The sequence below is a fragment of the Eumetopias jubatus genome, unplaced genomic scaffold, assembly GCF_037043125.1.
Source record: "Eumetopias jubatus isolate StellerSeaLion01/CBP00866 unplaced genomic scaffold, mEumJub1_p1.0 scaffold_16, whole genome shotgun sequence".
Lineage (NCBI taxonomy): Eukaryota > Metazoa > Chordata > Mammalia > Carnivora > Otariidae > Eumetopias > Eumetopias jubatus.
In genome coordinates, this window is record NW_028274822.1 from 53,774,855 (window position 1) to 53,795,366 (window position 20,512).

General features: G+C 40.7%; 1 protein-coding gene across 14 annotated transcripts in view; it reads right to left on the minus strand.

The window, feature by feature from the left end:
- Positions 1-20,512, minus strand: part of DLGAP1 (DLG associated protein 1) — a 306,524-nt gene that overhangs the window by 222,995 nt on the left and 63,017 nt on the right. The window lies entirely within an intron of this gene.

Consider the following 20,512-nt stretch of genomic DNA (forward strand, 5'->3'; position numbering starts at 1 on the left):
TATCTCTTCCCAGGGTGGCCTTCCAGGGTCACTCTGTCTGAAAGGCACCTCCCCTGCTTAATTTTTTCCTTCCCAACACTTATCCCCATCTGACCTGCCCTGTACTTATCTATGTTACTTATTTTTGTCTACCCTGCTAGAATACAAGCTCCATGGGGTTATTATCTATGTTGCTTCCTGCAGTATCCACAGCACCTAGAAGAGTGTCTGATATCCAGCAAGTATTAAGTACTTGTTGAATAAATGAATAAATGAACAAACAAAGATATCCCACACATTGGAATGTTTCACTCCTAACCGTACACATCTCTTCCTTTCTCCCTTGAATGGTGGGGTATGGGTGGCTGGGTCCCAGGTGGCCTATTATTACTGCCTGCCCTCATACCCGCCCCTCTCTGGCTCCTCCTTTAATCCTTTTCTAACCATGACAGCACAGGAGGCAGCTCAGGGACCAGCAATAAGACAGGACATAACATATAAATAAGAGACTCCGAGTAGTTGACAACATGCATTATTGCGATATATGTTTGAAGCCCATTTCAATTATAGGCACTGGTATGTTTTCTCTGACTTCACAACCCTCCATGTTAAAAACTGTGCTCCTGGGGCGCCTGGGTGGCTCAGTCATTAAGCATCTGCCTTCGGCTCAGGTCATGATCCCAGGGTCCTGGGATCAAGCCCCGCATCGGGCTCCCTGCTCAGTGGGAAGCCTGCTTCTCCCTCTCCCACCATCCCTTCTTGTGTTCCTGCTCTTCCTAACTCTCTCTCTCTGTCAAATAAATAAATTAAAAAAATAAAAAAACAAAACAAAACCAAAAACTGTGCTCCTAACACCTTACTGAACATGACTATTGCAATGGGAAGTGATGCCTAAAGAGGAGCCCACGAGTAATCAACCCAGGATGTTCCCCATTTGGCACTTCCACTAGGTTGAATGTAGAAGGTTCTGCTATGTGTGAAGAGAGCTTCTCACACTTGGGGATTTTGTGTGGGGCAGGAAAGGCTCACCTAGAACAATGGGGTGGAATCATGCGCATGGGCTCCCGCGTGGCATGCTTTGGCTGGCTGCCTCCTGGAGGGCAGATTGCAAAAGTTGGCAGGGATGCCACATAATTATCAAGGTAACTGCGTAGCTGTGAGCTACCATCCAACATATCCAGCAACAGAGGAAGCTCTGCCAATTCTGAGCACACAGGATCTGGCTAATTTGATAACATATGGTGGAGAGAAAGTGCGTCACTAGTTTCTTCTCCCACCACGGCTGTCTTCTTCAAAGTTGCTGTCGCCTTGGGTCCCACTGGGAGGCTTGTACGTTTGTTCCTTGGGATGGAATAATGCGTTTTGGAGAAGACAGAATATCTTAGAGACTGTAGAATGATCCAATGAAATCTTCTTTGTTGGTAAGGAGGAAGTAACTTCAGCCAACTTCATTCCTCATGAGTTACCCACTTATTTCTGAATTGTCACCCTTAACACTCTTTGGACATGATATAACTTTCCTGGATCAGGAGGATCATGGAGCTACTTATGGAGTGTCCTAAGGGACAGGGAAGCTGGATGTCATGAGAAACTCGGAAGAAGTCCCCAATCCCTTGAAACAGATGGGGATTTTCTTATTGGGGGCAAAGTTAGATATCTTTAAAAAATATTTTCACCCTTATTTTTACCCCTTAGAGTTGCATGGCCTGTTGAATGCAAATTACCCAAAATAACACACACATTCTCTTTGTACATACCAAACAAAACCCACAACAAAACTCATTATTCTTTCATTATATGATCTCTTTAGGCCTGTAGCAATGCTAAAAGGCTGAACAAGTGGAATGAGCAGGGCTACAGGACTTGGTCAAGGATAGAGAGACCTCATCTGATGATAAAAGGGTTAACATGATTAAGGAGGTAAGACTCATGGGCTATTGGGCTATTGCCAGTTGGCAGCTGGGTTTCCCCAGCAACCTCAGGCAAATATCATCACTGAGGTTGACTACTGATGTCCTCCCTTTGCATCTGTCCTGGGTTCTAGGGTAGAGATAGAGAGAGGTAAGTTAATCTGTGATTAAGATAGGCGCAGCACTTAGAACTCTAGACTCAAAGTTGTCTTGGGAACTTATTCATAGTGAAGATTTGGAGGAAACAATGCTTTTCTCTTCTTAAAAATTCTGTCCCTTACTTGTTTCTCATTGACATTTAATATTTTAGAAAATTTCCTGGCTGAAGAGTAAGAAGACCTGAGCTAAGCCCCAGTTCTGCTCATGACCTGTAAGTGGTGGAGTAGATTCTCCTTGCAGAAGGGAGGCTGTTTAATGATCAAATTAGATCATAAATAACAAACTTTTAAACTATAGAAACTATATAAAAATGAAATACTCTTATAGTTACTGCATAAGAAAAATGTTTCTAATAGTTATGACACTCCACTGAAAGGATTTGGGTAGTGTGTTCTCTTGAGGAGCCTAGAAGAGAGAAAAGGTGACTGAGTGACAATCCATCCAGGAGATCCTGGGAAGAGACCAAAATAGGTCACCTGAGCTTGGTATGGATATGGTATGGACCTATCAGTCACAAGCTCTCAGCCACTAAGCTAAGAACTGAAGTCACCTTGGAAATGGGAGTGGGTGGGTTCTCATCATGCTGTTCAAGCAAATTCTAGCCACAGGTGCTTTGTTGGTAAAAATAATCACCAGAATTCATTTTTAATAATTAAAAAATGCATTTCCCAGTAGTTTCTTCTTCCAGTGGTGCAACAGCACAGTTTCTTTAACTATTGTACTCAGAGGCAGACAATGAATCTACCTGACAATATAGATCAGAGGATGAAAATATGAATAATAAGAGAAGAAAGAAAGTTGGTTTTTTTACTATTAAAGGCTAGTGAGCTTGGAAACAGGACATTCTTAACATTTTTAGTGGTAGATCAGGTAGGTTGTCCCGTAAACTATCAGAGGGGTGGGTTTCACCCAGGTTGGTCAAGTGAGTCAAGGAATCTGTGCATCATGAGGTACTAAGCCAAAGGATCTGATCCACTGTAATCCCTACTCCTCAAACACTGATTTTTTGGAAACCCAGGCAAAGATATTCATTTAGAACAATAAGTAAAACACTTAACTTCACCAAACCACGGATCAGTCTCAGCTACCTGCCAGTGAAATCTTCCAACAGAGGAGATGCATCAGTGAGAAGTGGGTAAAGGACAGAGACAGGATTTCCAGGGAAGGCATATATGTTCTCAGCCATATAGGTCTACATGGGGAGGGCTTGGTAGAGGCAGATTGCTCCTTCAGCCAAGGAGCCTTCAGGTCAGTCGGGGAAGTACCTTCCATTTGGAGCCTGAGACCAGGGATGAGCCTACAGGGATCAAAGACCAAGGGCAGATACAAAATAGAAGAAAAATATAGTCCAGGACCGACTTGGAAGGAGGAAGAATCTCACAGAGACGGCCAGGGTCTACATAATTGGCTTGGCACTTTGCACCTGTATGAGTAATCTATTCTCTGTAAATGTATCTGTTTTTATGGTTTTCCAGTTTTTTTTTTCCTTCTAGGTTGGTTTGTTTTTTTATTTTTAAGTAAAATTTGTATCTTGTGCCTAAGAAACACTAAAGACATGCTTACTGAATAAAACATCTCAGATAAGGTGCTTAATATTTGTTAGCTCATTGAATTCTCACAATATTTATTTAATTATGAATAATCAGAACTATTTTAAAAATGAGAACCCCCTCTGCACAAAACCCCACAAAGCAACAACAAAGGCCATGCCTTGAGAAGTTAAGTAACTTGTCTAAGGTTGCAAAGTGGTAAAGTCCAGATCTGTCCTCAGAGCTGCCTTTTCTTTTCTCTTTTCTTTCCTTTTCCTTTCATTTTTTTTAAAGATTTTATTTATTTATTTGAGAGAGAGAGTGAGAGAGCACAGGTGAGGGAGCTGCAGAAGGAGAGGGAAAAGCAGGCTCCCGCTAAGCAGGGAGCCCCACACAGGACTCAATCCCAGGACCCTGAGATCATGACCTGAGCCCAAGGCAGCCGCTTAACCAACTGAGCCACTCAGGCACCCCAAGAGCTGCCTTTTCTTATTACTTTGGGCTGCCTCAACATCAGCAACTCTGTGATCTGACTATCATGGTAGGCGCTTGAGGAGTGGGCACTGTGATGACGGGAAAGGGAAGGAGGTGGGGGGTGGGGGCGGTGGCCAAGTGTGCTGTCCCTGCTGGGGTGTCTTCACTGCATTTCTCTGGTTCCTGAGATTGTTCCATCTCTCACAGTGTTGAGGGCGGCCAGCAGACTCAAACGGCAATGTTATATTTTCATTATTTTATCATGTCATTTAAAAAGTAGTGTTTTTTTTCTTTTCTTTTCTTTTTTAATTTATTCATGAGAGACAGAGAGAGAGAGAGAGAGGCAGAGGGAGAAGCAGGCTCCCAAGGAGCAGGGAGCCTGATGCGGGACCCGATCCCAGGACTCTGGGATCATGACCTGAGCTGAAGGCAGACGCTTAACCATCTGAGCCACCCAGGCACCCAAGTTTTTTTTTTTTTCTTTAAATAAAGGAGAACAGGGGTGCCTGGTTGGCTCAGTTGGTTAAACGTCCACCTCTTGATTTTGGTTCAGGTCATGATCTCAGGGTGGTGAGATCGAGGCCCCCCCCCCTTCAAAGTTGGGCTCTGTGCTCAGCAGGGAGTCTGCTTATCTCCCTCTCCCTTTCCCTCTGCCTCTCCCCCTGCTCTCATTCTCTCTCTCTCAAATAAATATATAAATCTTTAAAGAAAACTAAAGGAGAACAAAAACCATTATTAATATATTTAAATTGTCATTTAGCTATAATGTAGTTACCATCAGCGTACAGGAAATGATCATAAGAACCAGACAGAGGCTCACCAACCTGTTTTCCACAATGCTTAGCTCAGCTACTTAAAGCGTGGGTGGTTGCCATAGTAACTTCTTAAATAAACTCAGGGACAGTCCAGGGGGGTCAAGCAGCATAGGCTTCTAATGGATTTACCTTATTTTGGGAAAACAAAATGAGAAAACCTAAGATTTTCTCCCCCCCCCAAGGGTCACTTTTCCTTCCTGCTAATACTAAGACTTTCCTTTACCTAAGATGATTGCTTTTTTGCTCGTTCTTTTCTTTTTTTCCCCATGACAGCCAGGGAAAGAAAAATAGGAAGATTTTAATCTGTTTTCTAAACAGCTTAGCTGATCTCAAAATATTCAAAAAGGAAAATAACCTGGAAGTTTCTGGCTATTAATCAAATACCACTATGACTGTAAGTCACAAAAACAAACAAACAAAAATTCACTTATTTTTACAATGGCCCCTTGGATTGTTTTTGCAACGGTAGATTGTTTATATTCACCTTCTGAGTGGCATAGTCTTAGAACCCAGTCCTGCCTGCAAGGAATTGAAAAGGCAGCCTTTGTGATTATATTCTTTGATTTTGATGGCTGGGAACATTTCATTTTACATCATGCTTTTTGTTTGTCTTCATTCTCTTCTAATGATCAAGTGCTTTGAGATCCTAAGCCTTCAAGTTTATGGAAATTACTTTAAAATTCTTACTCATTCCTGCCCTCTTACCAAAGAGTTAGAATCTAATGATCATTTTGATATGTTGTAAATATCTCTTTTTCTTAAAACTAAGCCTTTTTGCCTTCTTTGGCTTTGCATAAAGAATATTCTCCATGCAAAAAGGGAAGCGGTTACCTGAGTTATTGTATACCCATACAATGGAATACTTTGCAGTTGTCAAGAAGAATTTCTTAAAAAACTAATCTACATGCACGTATATAAAACAATGTTTAAGAAATAATTTTAAGCAAAAAGGGCAAATTGCAGAACCATGCATATAAAGAAAGTATAGTATAGACATATGTTTATATAATGTCTGCATAGATCATTTCTGAAAGGATACACAAAAATTGGTTAAAATTCTTACCTCTAAGGGGTAAAAAGGGATGGAGAGGGAGGAAGACTTTTACATATTATTAAAATACTCAGTGCTGTTGAAATTCTTACAAATATTTTTATAATAGTAAAAATGGAAATCTTCCCATTATTCCTAAACAGAAAAGAGATGTGTGTAGGCATAAAATCTGTTGTGGTGTAGAGTATTACCACAACATACAAGAGAAAACAACAAGGGACATGACCCATTCTTGGTTGACTTTTGATTTTTAGTATCTTTATCTTCTTAGCAGGCCTTTCTGGCATCATCCCAGGCTATACTTCTGTGCTTCGTGCCTGGATCAGTATGACTCTCCTTAGGCTCATTTACTTGATTGCACACTGTGTGCCTGTGTCTCTCACATCCAGAGGCAGTGTAGAATAGTGGTTAATGGTATGGGCTCTGGATTTAAATCCTGGCTATGGACATCTAGTTCTGTGACCTTTGGTAAGTCCATTAACCTCCTGTGTCTCAGTTTCCTCACTGTATAATTCAGGATAATAATAATTCCTGTCTTGAGGTACCATTAGAATTACTATATGTACTGGTGTATTCGAAGTGCTTCTAGTTGTTAGTCATTATCCCTTGAGGTGATTTTTGTTGTTAAAATTAGCAACATAGGAATTAGGGGAAAAAAACCCCCAAAGAAACAAAAAGAAAAAAAAAATAGAGAGAAGCAGAAGACAGGGAAAAAAAATTACCCATAAACTCTCCTCACAAAGAGAATGACTTGTTAGAAAACATCGTTCCAGATGTAGATCCCCATGTAAATAATGTAGAACATTCTCTCATCTAGATGGGAGAAAAGTTCTCCTGTAATTGGCTTTTTTAAAATTCCACGCTATGTAGGCCATTGTTCTAAAACAACACTGACATTATTTTCTTCCTCTGTCATCAATGATTCCCTATCACTAACTGGATTCAAACAAAACGAATACTCTAATTTAAGGATCTTGCTTGTAAAAGTCTTCACTCTCTTTCCCTAGATAGTTTCCCATTTTTAAATACCCCTTCTCCTGCGTCAGTCAGCTTGGTTCCTTTATATTCAGACACATTCCCCCTACATTCCCCCTCCCCAGTCTCTTATCTCTGGGTAATCATTCAAATTCCAGGCTGAATCCTTTCTCTTTCATGAAGCTATCCCTTGCTGTTTCTATCGTAATAACTTTGTATTTTCTGAACAATTACAGCACTTTTAGTCTGAGGCAACATGCATAATGTTATTTTGAAACTTACAAATAATTATACACAATTGTTTTCTTCATTTTGGTGGCACTTAATCATATATGTGTAGTAGAGACAGAGCTTTATCTTTCTCTTGTCTCCCTCAGGGAATGTAGCAGCTTGAAAACTTTGATTTCTCTGGAAAGAATTCTTAGTTGTAAGTGAGAAGACTTGGATCCTAAAATTTGTCAAATAGTTTAAGCAAGTCCCTGCTCTTCTCTGGGCCTCCACCTCCTCATTTGTAATATAACTGGGTTGGAATGATCTCTGAGGTTCCTCTTGGTTTTGCTTCTAAGATTTTCCTTTTGTCCTTTTCCTGAAGGATGGCTACATGAAGATACTGTGCAGTGGTATACAGGTAAATGCTTAAAAACTGGCTCTCTGAGAAGGAAAAAAAAAATCTCTGATTTGTAGGGTCTATTGATTTCTGTGGTGTAAACAGTCCCATCTTGGCCAATGGCATTGGATTTGAGGAGAGGTGCACACCATTGGCTCTCACTGGCATACTGGACCAGCCAATAATGCCGAGCGGTTTCTTTCAGTGATGAGGGCACAGAACGTGGCTATTTTATTTTATGTTAATTAATTAATTAATTAATTTGTGGTCTTTTAATGTGGCTATTTTAATTCTTAGCTTCTCTTACTCTGAAACCCTGACATTACCTTTCCTCACTTCAAAGGAAGCAAGGGAAACAATACAAGAAAGCGGTTCTGTCTTGGCTTTTTAATTTCAGGCTCTCCAGACATGAGCTCTAGGATCAGCCCAGTCTCCTCAGGAGCCCAAACCCATAGCACAGCATCCATCTCTCTTAAAATCTGGCCCAGGGATGATGCTACCGAGGTGGTGGCAATTTCATATGCAGGTGGTAACCTGGATCTATGCCTAGAGCTCTCAGCTCTGCCTCTTCTGAGAAAGAGAAGTGGTCCAAAGAACTAAAAGAAGTTTCTGAGCTGGAAGCCTGGAACAATGTCCAGATGGTGAAGATAGTCTTACTTGGGGAAAAGTTCCCAGAGCTCCATGAGGCAGCAGAAGGATGAAAGTTAGAGTGGAAAGCAGATGGCTGGAGCCTAAGACCCAAGACCAAGCTGGGCTCTACCTCCTGAGGCTCATAACCATATGGAACCCTTGGCTTATTGGTTAAGTGTTGGTAAAGATCAATTCTGAATTCCTTCTGAGACCATTGGGAGGATCAAATGAGATACATTGAAAATACTTCATAAATTATTACTTGTAATTTTTAGCTTGAAAAGTAGACTTCAAAGAAAAATAAAATATTACTTATCAGGATAGATGATCAAATATATTTCTTCCTTGTTGGTTTATTTGGGTAGCAAATCAATTTGAAAGAATGCGAAGCATTAATGTGATTATTGCAGAGAATCCTTCTCCAATTTTAAAGGACTAGTTAATGTTGGTCTTATAGCCTCTCCCCTCCTCCTAAGAGAAATAGAATGAACAGGGATTCCCCAGATGAACTAACAGAAATATGCTAAAGTGCAGAGTGGACGACAATATTCGGGAGGGCTGCATAGGTATTTTTAACATGCTAATGTGTACCCGCCAGACTGAGCTCCTAGCCTCCAGGTGGGCTGGTGATGCCAAGTAGGGTTGAGAAGGAACAGGGAACTTTGCAGAGAACCACAGATTCAGAAGCACAGGGAGGGTAAAGAGTCTGAGCACAGACACAGGCAAAGGGTGACGGGCAGATATCAGATGGAAGTTCAACTCAACAGCTATGGGTTAAAGCCACTCTACAAAGCTACTGTTCAAGCCACCTGAGGCATATAGGGATTGTTTAGTAGTAAGTTAGCATTCATTCAGCACCTCCTTGGGGCTGACCCTGTGCCCAGTACTCTGCAAACACGACTTCAGATAGCATTTGGTGTGGGGACAGGGAAAATAGAAACATATGTAAGAAGGCTACAGCTACCTTGAGAAAGGTTTGAAGACAGTGCCTCAGGAATTCTTAGGAGGAAGAAATAACAGCCAACAGGGAGCGGTTACATTTGAGAGGAAGATTGAAAAGAATGAAGTTTTTTTTCCTACTCTTCTCCCCCATTACATTGTAAGTTCCATTATACTAGCAATCCTGATTACTAATGTATCCCAATGCTTAGCACACAGTAGGTGGCCAAAAATAATAATAATGATGGTAATAGCTAACATGTATGGTGTGCTTACCATGTGCTAGGCAGTGTTCAAAGTGTTTCACATATGTTACATTATCGAATCTTCACAATTACTCTTGAGATAGGAAATATTATCATCCCTTATAACTGATGAGAACATTGAGGCACAGAATGGTTAAATGATTTTCCCACCATGACACACCAAGAAGTGACAGAGCTATGATTTGGAGCCCAGGTAATCTTCTCTCAGAGCCTGTGCTCTTTAGCAATATGCTGTAGTAAGTCTTAATTGAATGAATAGATGAAGAGGAGATGGCTTTCCTGGGGGATAGGGTGGGGAACCACGTAAACAAAGACCATGAGGTACCATTATTGCTATTCACCAAATACACCGAGCTCTCCATTTTCTGGCCACATAGCAGAATTGCACTTCTCTGTCTCTCTGAAATTAGTGTGGTCATGTGGATGGTTTTAGCAATGAAACGTGAGCAAACATGACATGCATCATTTCCAGGAAACAGTGCTCAATTCACCACATTCCCTTTTTCTGATTTGGTGACCATGGAAGCACCTATTGACATATACCATCTGTCTTTCTGGGTATCTGAGTGACTGCAATGATCAGAGTCTCCTGACAATTCACAATGGACACATACTGTGAGCAAGAAATAAACTTTTAGATCTGGGGGTTGTTTATCAACAGAGCATAACCTAGTCTGGCCTAACTAGCACATAAATTAGTACCAGAAGTGGGGTACTCATGGAATAGCAACAACAAAATACCCTAAAATATATGGGTATAGCTTCAGGAATTGGTAGCAAACAACAAGTAATTATTAAAGGCTGGAAACATACTGATCTAGGTTATGCAGTGGTGAATCATTTGGTAAACTGTTGTCTGCAACAACTTGGAAGGTAGATGATGTAATAACTGAACTCATAACTCTAGTGGAGGTAGTTGCAAAACACGATGTTAATAGCATGTGTTGGTTGCTGTTGGCAGCCTTCAACAAGGTATTATGCAGTTTGAAATAAATTCAGAAAGAATTGGTTAGGTTATATAAGGAGAGGCTAGACATTTGAAGACTTGAAGGGTTTGGAAGAAGCAACTGATTTCAACCCAATTTGTAAAAGGTAAACCTGAGAAGGTATGGTGAAAACTAGCACTGGTGGCAAGGTTCAAGTCAAGGATATGACTACCTCACCCTACTGTTCAAACCTTTGAATGGAGTCAAAATGATTTAGAATGAAGATGCAATTAGATAAATACTTTGATTAGACAAAAACTTTGATTAGACAAAATGATTCAAAGGGAAGCAGCTAATAAGTTGATAAGTATCTTAGAGGTATGGGGGTGGGAGGGCAAACAAATAGAACAAAGACGATCGTTTTATCTAGGAGGGTTCTATGAGTGTGATGACTTTTACAGGGAACTCATCAGAGTCCATAGATAAGAAGCTACAGTTGTGAGAGAGTTATACTGCTAAAAGAACCAAAAGCCTAAATTAAAAGATGTAGTAACAAGAGGAGTCCTAAAATGTCTCTTGGGGTCCAAGGAGCACACATTTCCAGATGTGTACTTTGGATATGGTCAAGGAGGATAATAGAAATGGAAGACTCTTCCAGAGCAGGGAGCTAGGAGACAGAACAGTGTACAAGGAAGTTGCTCCTAGGGAGCAGAATTGTAGCCTAATCAAAACACATTGCCTCCCCTACGGTAGGGAGCCTGAACATCTTCCCCAGTAGGACTGAAGAATTGCTATGGACCAAAGACTACTGTTGTCTTCCATCTTCTCTTTGAATGGAAGTCCTTATTGTGGATGTTTTGTCCTTGTTCCACCATGATAAATGGGGTGTGTAGGGGGCAGGTCATTTTCTGTGAGAGTTTGCAGGTCTCCAGGTGTGTAGAGGAGCCGCATCTGAATCAGATGTAGATATGATAGTGTATTATTCTCTGCTCTACAGACTATCATTCATCACCCACACATCATAAACTTCGAGGTTTAGGATAGGACTAGGATTTGGGTTTTCTCCCTTTGATGGCGGTGATGGGGCATGAATATATTTTGCCTGCAGGAGAGGGAGAGAGCCAGATATTTGGTCTCAGAAGGATAGACTTCAGTAGTCATTAGTGCTGCTTGTCAAATACTGTTTTGTGTGTTCATGTCCTGGGCACATGGTAAGATTGCCTTCTCTGCCCTCTTTGAAGATAGACATTGCCATGCCACTAGCTTTTGCCTATGAAATGGGAATGGAGGTGATTTGTCTCACTTGAGGATGGAAGCATTAAGATGCTGTGCTCTTGTCCTGCCTTGGTGACTTTGGAAATCTTTGTTGATATAGAGTATTCACAACTTGGTCCCTGACTGATCACAGTGACCAGATCTCCCCATTGATGTCCCCAAGATGGACATGTAGCATGAGCAAGAAATACATTTTTGTCATTGGAAGCCTCTGTTATTTAGGAGTTGTTCTTTTACTCCTAGCATAATCTAACCTATCCTGACCAGCATGGGTCTGAAGCCAGCAAAGTAGATCCTAAGATCAATTAGTAGCTCAGTTTGATCAAAGCATAGAACATGTGTAAGGGAACAGCAGAAAGAAGATCTCCAACAAGAATGGAGTCTTACTGGGACACTGAATGCTGTTGAAGACTATGTTCAGAGACACAATGGGATTCAGAGCTGATGTCTCAGTAACCTGGTAGAGTCTATAGAAGGAGTTATTGTAGAGACAAGCTTGTGGCAGCAGGAGAGATTGGTCCTTGTGATCATACAAATGAGGCGTGAAGCCCTAAAGCTTGAAGAGGTGAGAGTTTGAGCTGCAATGTTTCAAGACTGAATTTAGGAAAATGGTAACTCAGGTGACAGAAGGGGAAGAGTCAGGAAGAACAGTGATGTTCTCAGCGAGTCGTGGGTGCCTAGAAATCTCATCTTCCTGCATGCTTCACTTAAAAATACAGGATGAATATACACAATAAGAACATGGTATTGGTCTTCAGCTGAAATCTTAGGCTCCACAGGTCGGGAAAATCTCACACAGAGATTCTGTTCAACTCCACCCAAGGCACCCAGCAGAATTATCAAGCTCTCAGAGAGACAGTTCAGGTTGTTTTCAAAAGTGCCTGGAGGGCACCTGGGTGGCTCAGTTGGTTAAGCGACTGCCTTCAGCTCAGGTCATGATCCTGGAGTCCCGGGATCAAGTCCCGCATCGGGCTCCCTGCTCAGCAGGGAGTCTGCTTCTCCCTCTGACCCTCCTCCCTCTCATGCTCTCTCTCTATCATTCTCTCTTTCTCAGTAAATAAATAAAAATCTTTAAAAAAAAGTGCCTGGAAAAATTTCTCTCCAACTTCCCAAATGAATTTATTCCATAATTAATAACTTTGCAATTAGAAGTTTCTCCTTGCAACTAACCTAAATCCTTGGGTTGTAGTTTTGATCTCATTTCCTCTTATTTATATACAAGAATGTCAATGGTTTTGCTATTCCATATGCATTCTCTGTAAAGGCACATTTATTTAGGACTCATACACATCCGGCCTCCAAAAAGGATTAGAGGCAGTTCCTAATATGTCTGCCTAGGCTTCCTTTAAAGTAGCTTTTCTATTTCCTTCAGAGTGTGCTACCATCTGAGGGGCATGAGGAGGATTGCTTTAATGATATAAAATGAAAGCAAAACTAATAACATGGACTATGCTGACAACAGTAATGTGCAATGAAAAAAAGAAAAAGAAAACACTCTCAAGTAAAGTGGATTTGTTCTGACCAGAAAAAATTCTGAACAAAATAGTAAACTTTAATACCTTCAGCCTCTGAATTTTAAGTTTACTTCTCTGTAGTGCCTTCTTCCACCATTCTTAGATTTTAGAGCACTATATATAGACTCGAGTCTATACTCTATATAGAGTATCTTTTAGGGTATATCTCTAAAAATATATGTATTTCTATATAAATATGTAGAAATAGAATGTCTATATAAAATATGTATGCCTATATAAAACATAGCTATCTATATACAATATAGATTTAAAAACAAAATATGTCTATATAAAAATATGTCTAAATAAAAACATATATATGTGTTTTCTAATTGACCATGGAAAACCAGATTTTAGTAAAGCATTTAATAAATTTATTGAAACCAAGTACAAATGTCTCCCACAGTACTTCAATATTAATGGTATTGAATAAATGAGTGAGTGATTACATGAATACCATTTCTGATTATAATCAGGGTGTTCTCTGTTACCTGGTTATCTGCGCTTTAATAATGAATGTAGATATTAAATTGAAGGCATGGTGGCCAGTAGACAGGCAATGTAAAAGAATTTTAAAGCTCTCTGCAAACACAAGTCTTCCTGGCAGGCTAGTGGGTAGCATTTCCAATCAGTACCACCTGAGGGGACTGGGGAATCTTCATTTCCAGAACCCTCTTCAGGGGTTTTCCCCTGCTCACACTCTCCAGTTTTGGGAGCCTCGCCAGGTCCTGAGAAAACAGCTCAGGTTAAATACCATACAGCCACGGAACGGATACAGGGACAGGGTTTGTTATTACATAGTCCCAGTGCCTCCGAACCCAGGCTCCTAAGAGCTTATCACTTCTCCCTGTAACCCCCATCAGCCAACACCTCCTTTATCTCTGATCCATCGGTCTTTTGGTCCTTTCTTCATTCACCCCAGGGCAAGCCTGAGTCAAAACCTTCTCAAAGCCCTTCGTGTTTGAGCTGCCTGTGAGCCTGCTTGCACTTCTGGGCCAGGATGTACCTCACTGCAGCCTCTGACACCACTCCCCCCGCCCCCAGCCCCCAAATCTACTCTGCTTGCTCAGCTCTTTTCCTGGATGCTGCTTCTCAGGTGTCCACACCTGGGCGACCTTCCTTTTCTCCTCCGTGCTGACCCCTCTTATGTAGCTCCTCTCTGTGGTCTGGGGAAGCCCATCATGCCACCCAGCTTCTTATCCTTTCTGCTTTCGACACCTGGCCTCCAATCTTCCCTTTGACCGTTAGTTGACATATAACCTTGGACAAGTTATTTAATCTCCCTGAGATGTAGGTTCCTCATTTGTAAAGTGGAGAAAATCTCATTTTTAGAGTTATGATGATTAAAAAAAAAAAAGGAATGTAGAGCCCTTAGCACTCAGTCAGGCATTTAGAACATTAAAACTTAAATCTCTCTTCAATGTTTTAAAATCTTCCTTTCTCTAAAATGTGTCTGAATTTCCTCTCATTCTTTCACCTCCTTCACAGATACAGAAGTAGTTCTTTCCTTTGGGGTCATGATCATTGTAGGGACAGGCCAATCTATGCAAGTTTCCTTACCAAACAGGCTTTTCTAGAAACAATTATATCGCAAGAGACCAAGATATGGTACAGACTACAGTGCTCACACACATCCATCTCATTTGGAGGAGAGCACTCATACCCGAAAGAGGAATTGATTTTTCTTGAGCTGGGAATGGTGATCTGAGCTGAATATAACAGGCAATTTCTTGTACCAGTTACTGTTTTTGTTTTTCAACGAGGTTTATTTCTAGCAAGGGGTTGAAACATGTTTAGATAATTTCTCTATGAGCAAGTGAATGAGTTTTATTTTATTTTTTATCTTTTTTAAAGATTTATTTATTTATTTGAGAGAGAGAGAATGAGAGAGAGTACATGAGAGGGGGGAGGGTCAGAGGGAGAAGCAGGCTCCCTTACTGAGCAGGGAGCCCGATGTGGGACTCGATCCTGGGACTCCGCGATCATGACCGGAGCCGAAGGCAGTCGCTTAACCAACTGAGCCACCCAGGCGCCTGAGTTTTAGTTTTAAATGTTTTCCATTTGTTATCATTTTGGAAGCTGGGGGTGGGGGAGTTGGGAAGATAGAATGTAATAGAAGAAAGTACTGTGGTCGGGAAAGGATGGGAACCTATTTTGAGTTTATATCCCTGAATTATAGTTACAATATTGTAGTGTCGGGTTGCATTATTCTGTTCTCTCTTCCACTGTAAAGAGCATCTACTGTTATGTGTAAAATTATACTGAGGGTCAGGTAGGAGAGAAATGTCAAAGCATTTGGGGAAAACAGACAACAAAGGAAAACAAGACATTTCATACCACTTAGGACAAAGAGGGGATGTTATATGTGGCTATGTTCTTAAACATGGTTTATATCCTTAGGAAAAAGATTTTCAATGCTCTCATGTTCATATACCCCAGCTCCCCTTTTTCTGGGGAGAGAAGGAACTGAGGAACTGTAGGTGGGCAGGAGGAGCTTGTGGAATGTGAGGAACTGGCAGAGGACACAGTATGTCTACAGAGGAAAAAGGGAGCAAGAAATTTATACAAAGATAACCAAAAACAGAGACTCTAGCAAGAAGCTTGTTTTGGGTTCCTGATATAAAATTGATTTTCATTTAAATTTCCAGAATTAAAGTTGTAGGAGAGCACCCCATCTATCTCTTCTCAAACTATTTTATTTACCAATACTGCTCCTTCTGTCTTTAAACTGTGAGCTCCCAGATCTTCTGGGCTCATCCTTACAACTATATTCCATAGGGCTGAAAGGTCTCTCAGAGACCATGTGGGTGAGAGGCAGGACCCCGTGGCATCACCAGTCAATGGGAAGTGGGGGCTGGAGAATTGTGTTGAGAAGAGTTCTGAAACCGGGTCTGTGTTCAGTGGGAAGCGTGCTGGGACCTGTTAATGCTGGGATTGGTTGATGCTGGTCTGCCACAGGCCTGGAAGTTGGGGTGGGGTGGGGGAGTTGTGATGGGAGTTATCTTAATGGTACCATCCATGCTAAGAGCCTAAGCCTCTCATTTCATTTGGGTGTGTGTTGGGGGGTAGGGCTGAGAGACATTAAACCAGTTGCCGAAGTCACACAGCTATTTAGTATTTCACAATATATGTTAAAAAAAAAAAGCGTTCAGGATCAGGAAAAGAATGAAGATTAAGAGGATTAGCCATCCTGAAAATGGAAAACTATCTACCTTCAAGACATTTAGGACTGAATATGAACCTTCTTGAAACCTTTTGTTAGATAGTTTATCAAAATTGCTAGGACCTCTATCTAACTTGTCACCCCCAAAGCCAAACATGCACAGAAGCCTGGAGCCCTCCTTGCCAATTTCAGAGGTCTATAATGTTAGAGCCTATTTCCTCCAGGAGAAAATTTTTCTTAGTGTTTGGATGAAGGGATAAAGAAGTATGAAGAAATTTTAAAGTGTTATTTGCCTGGGATTAATGGATAGTTGAATTTAAATGCCAGCTCACTTTTTAAAAAGTTATTTCTACAGAATATTGGGAGGGAAAAGTCCAAGATGGGCTTTGGGCATAGTTTTAGCTAATTAGGGTTGTGGGTAGTAGTCTCAATGCTAGAATAAATAGCAAATCATAACAAATCCAACTAAGACTTAAATTCAGCAGAGCCAAGGTGTGGTGACAAGGGAATTCTGGCCCCTAAACCTCTCCTCAACTTGCCTGAGAATTCACTATTAAGCATCCAGAAGTTATTATTTGAAAATACTAATATTCTTGGGTGATAATTCATTTCAAGTTCATTGTTAGCTAATACCAAAGGAAGAAAGCAAAGCTAGTGGTGAGGTGAAGGGATATGTTACCTGCTGTGGAGGGAAACAAGGCAATGAAAGATATAATCGTTCTCAGTGAGTAGCTACAGGAATTTTGTGGCCCAAAGATGGAGTTCACTGTCTGAAGCCTCCTCAGGACTCTGGAATATTCAACTGACCTTAGGACATAATAACTAACCTTGAGTAGGTGACATAAATAAACCCTCAAGATGCCTTTTAAAAATAGAAAAGAGAAAAACAATGTAAGAAAGTACAGGAGTGCTTTCTCTCCAACATTTCTGACAGAAGATAGGAGTTGAAAACCTCAAACAAAATGTTGCCCCAATCTCACTTGGCTAATTTTAGTTATCTTAGTTCATGGCTATGATTCATCCCTAAAGCTGTGAATTGCTGAGGAGGAAGGAGGAAAAAAAATTGACTTAAATGTCAAAGAAGTAAGAACAAAAATATAGTTTTCTTTTTTGGGGAACTAGAATTCCAGGATATGGGGATCTTTATTTTTTTCTCATGAGGGACTGAATGCTTCAAACTTCTAGAGAAATAATGGTCTTGAGTCAAAACATCATTAAGGAATAAAAGACAGCAGTGATTATAAGTCATGTCATGTTTGAATTTTTTGCCTCCATAGTATATTTCCCTTGTCTTCTTGTGTGCCTCTTTAAATACCATTAAACTAGAACTCACTAGGACTCATCTGTAGTTGAGTATGATGGAAGCGTAATACGTAGACTGTAGTGAGGAATGGAATCCCTAAACCAGGTCAAGGAGGAATGAATGGAGACAAACAGATCTATGGGAAATAAGCCTGGGGAATGGGATGGTGGGAAAGAGAATAAGGGCATATTTGAATGATGGTCAGATGCTGTCTTGCTTGCTAAAGAATAGAGACGGGTTGGTGAAATTCCTTCTTGAGTAAATAAAGAAGTTTCTCAATCTATTAGGGATCCCCCAATAAAGTGGTTGCCATTTTGAATTTCTGTAGGTTTGGAGGAAGAAAATAGTCACTAACTCAACTCAGCTCAGTGACTGTTTTCAGTGGCTGAAGTAGCTGACCTTCTCTACCAATAGCTTAGCCACTATCCATGTTTGTCTTTTTCTTAAAACTCTTAAAAACTGCTGCTCTTAAAGCCTCGAAGCAGTCAAAGGAATATATGATGTTTGTAAAAATAGGGCCCGGGGCTTGAAGGAAGATGATACTTTGTAGGAAGCAAAATGAAAAAGAAAGGGTTCTAATGACTTCAGAGCAGATCCCCCGCAGCCCTGAAGCTGTGAGGAGACTAGCCCAAGGCATAATTGTGAGAGGTGATTTCTGTACCTACCCCTGTCCTCAGCCTCCTTAGAGCACTCCCCTCAGCTTTCTTGTGCTCCGCTCCTTTCTGTTCTCCTCATACCTGGGTATCACTGTGAGTAGTGGCAATCACTGTGTCTCATTACCCGAGACCTAACGTGTCATTCAGCCAGTGTGACAAATGCATGCTGATAGATCAACTAACAGGATATGAAAGTGGAAGAAGGGACTCTGGAGGTTACGGAATCCCACTGCTTGTTGAGGAAACTGAGTTCTTGAAGGTCTAAGTGACTTTCTTGCCCAAAGCATTTCCTCTTTTGTGTCCTCTGGAGGATGTTAATTAACACCATGGCTGTGTCTGCTTATTATTGTCTCTAGTGGAGAGATATTTTAAAGTCCATAGAAGATATTTGCCAGAAGTTATCCCTGGCCACCCTCACTTTATTTTATTTTATTTTTTTAAAGATTTTACTTATTTATTTGAGAGAGAGAGAATGAGAGAGAGAGAGAGAGAGCACATGAGAGGGGGAAGGGTCAGAGGGAGAAGTAGACTCCCTGCTGAGCAGGGAGCCTGATGCGGGACTCGATCCTGAGACTCCAGGATCATGACCTGAGCCGAAAGCAGTTGCTTAACCAACTGAGCCACCCAGGCGCCCCTGGCCACCCTCATTTTAAACCACCTTGGCAGACTGCCTTTATTACAAATCCAGTTTTTTTTTATTTTATTTTTTTTCAGAATGGATATATATTTAATTTTCTGAGCCTCTGTGAAGTGTGTCAAAGTACAACAAAAACCTATTTCTATTTTTCATATCCTTGATCCACTTTGACCTTGTGTAGCACTGTTATGGGTTGACTTACATTCCCCACATAGATAGATCAAAGTCCTAACTCCCAGTACCTGTGAACATGACCTTACTTGGAAAAAGGGGGTTTGCTGATTTCATCAAATTAAGATGAGGTCATTAAGGGGGGGGTTCTAATCCAATATGAGTGGTGTCATAAGACAGCTGTGGGAAGACCCAGATGGGGGAACGCCATGTGATGACAAAGGCAGAGACTGAAGTGCGGCTGCTGGAAGCCAAACAACGCCATGGATTGCCAGCCACAACCGGAAGCTGGGAAGAGGCTGGAAGGATTGTCCTCAACAAGTTTCTCAAGGAGCGTGGCCCAGCTCATACCTGGATGTCAGACTTATAGCTTCCAGAATTGTGACATTACAGGAGTGTGTTGTTTCAAGCTACTCAGTTTGTGGGACTTTGGTATGCAGCCCTAGAAAACAAATACCTGCAGTAATGAAGGCAAAGAGGAAGGGCAACTGGAAGCCAAAGGAAAGAAAGAAGAGCGCGTTTCTTGGGTTGGTTCACTAATGCCATTGGTATTAATTTTTTATTGAAACGATCTGGAGAGGGCCCACATGATTCCCTGAAGAAAAATTTGTGAGGGGACTCCCTCTGTCCACTTATTTAAGATATAGTGCATTTTGCTATTTAAATGTTTCCATCGTAAAATAATCCACTGTTTTTCAGTGTTCTCTGTTAATAATCTAGTTTGTTTTCCTTAGCCTGACAGCTTTGGCCTTTTTCTATTTTATTTTGTCTTTTAATATTTTATTTTGTGGCATAATATGAATACATGAATAGTAGTATGTATTTCCTCAAAATATGGGAAAAGGCACTTAAAAATACGAATTACCCATATTTTTCAAATGATGATTCAAGCCCTGATATATTCCAAGGTTCTGATTTACTCTCCATAAATAATATTAAAAATTTAATCAGGTCTTGTTTAAAATAATCAATTTCAGTAGTTTCTTTTGTAGTGCTGTTCTCTATTTACAAATAGCACAAATGGAGGTAAGGACTACGTATAATCATATTTTTCAAAACCCCAAATCTTTTTTTTTTAAGATTTTATTTTTAAGTAATCTCCACACTCAATGTGAGGCTCAAATTTATAACCTTAAGATTAAGAGTCACATGCTCCACTGACTGAGCCAGTCAGGAACACCCCAAAACCATTTTTAAGGTCTTATAAATTATATGTATTTAGTGTCCAAATTAAAAACCTTTATCAAGAACCTTCACATATGACCCAATTTTTAAGCCTAGCCACTTTCTATAAGCCTCTCCAAGATCATCTGCTCTATTATATTACTCAATTATCTGAAAAATTCAAGGGTCTTAAAAGGAAGAGTTGACCTGCAGATTTAGTGGTTAAGAAAACATCCAAGAGTTGAGAGACATAGACCTTCTCATTGACCAGGGGCCTTAATTCATTTCAGAAGCCATTCTGGATTGTTTCAAACTCTTCTTCTTGGGTTTTGGGGTTCAGTTTATGATTTCTGCAGAACACACCTGGAT